Source organism: Mandrillus leucophaeus, unplaced genomic scaffold (assembly GCF_000951045.1).
Source record: "Mandrillus leucophaeus isolate KB7577 unplaced genomic scaffold, Mleu.le_1.0 Scaffold32, whole genome shotgun sequence".
Classification (NCBI taxonomy): domain Eukaryota; kingdom Metazoa; phylum Chordata; class Mammalia; order Primates; family Cercopithecidae; genus Mandrillus; species Mandrillus leucophaeus.
The window spans coordinates 5,639,063-5,640,133 of NW_012103365.1; positions in this window are offsets into that span (position 1 = coordinate 5,639,063).

Consider the following 1,071-nt stretch of genomic DNA (forward strand, 5'->3'; position numbering starts at 1 on the left):
TTTCTACTACTCTTTCTCTCTCTCTCTCCCTTACCCCCTCCTTCTCTCCTTCCCCACTCTTTCTCTCTCTCCCTCTCCTTCCCTTCCTCCCTCTCTTCTTCTCCCACCCTCTCCCTATCTTTCTCCCACACTTTCTCTCTTTCCCTTCCCCCAATTTCTCTCTCTGTCTCCCCTCTGTCTCCTTTTCTCTCTCTCCCCCTCTCCCCCTTTTCTCTCTCTCTCCCACTCTCTCTTTCTCTCTCACTCTCCCTCTTTCTGTCCCCTACATGCTCTCTCTCTCTCTCTCTTTCTCCTGCTCTGTCTCTTCTCTCTCTCACAGACACATACGCACATACAACTAGAAGAGGCCCCCCTCCTCTCTGCTCCCACACCCCCATATTTCTTCTCTCTTAGCCTCAGCACAGCATCCTCCCTATTTTTAGCTTCCTGGCCTTAACCCCACTCACCTAAAATCATTAACGTTTATTAAGTGATTGGAGTCAGGCAGAGCTGGATTAAACACCCAGTTTTATCATTATTAGTTCTGTAAACTGAAGCAAGTAACTTATCCCTTTCCTGGTCTTCTATTTTTTTTTTAATAGACTTAGGGGTACAGTTGCAGTTTTGTTACATGGGTATATTGCCTAGTGGTGAAACCTAAGCTTTCAGTGTAACTATCACCTGAATAGTGTATATTGTACCCATTAAGTAATTTATCATCCCTCAAACCGTCCAACCTCCCATCTTTTGGAGTCTCCAGTGTCTATAATTCCTTTCTGTGTGTCCATGTGTACGTATTATTTAGTTCCCACTTACAAAAGGGAACATGCAGCATTTGACTTTCTGTTTCTGAGCTGTTTTCCTTAGATAATGGTCTATAGCTCCTTCCAGATTGCTGCAAAAGACACGATTTCATTCTTCTGATGGCTGAGTAGTATTCCCCGTTATATGTACCACAGTTTCTTTGCCCCATCATCCATTGAGGGGCACTTAGGTTGATTCCATCCATGACTTTTCAATTGTAAACAGTGCTGTGATAAACATACGAGTACACGTGTGTGTCTTTGATACAATGATTTCTTTTCCTCTGGG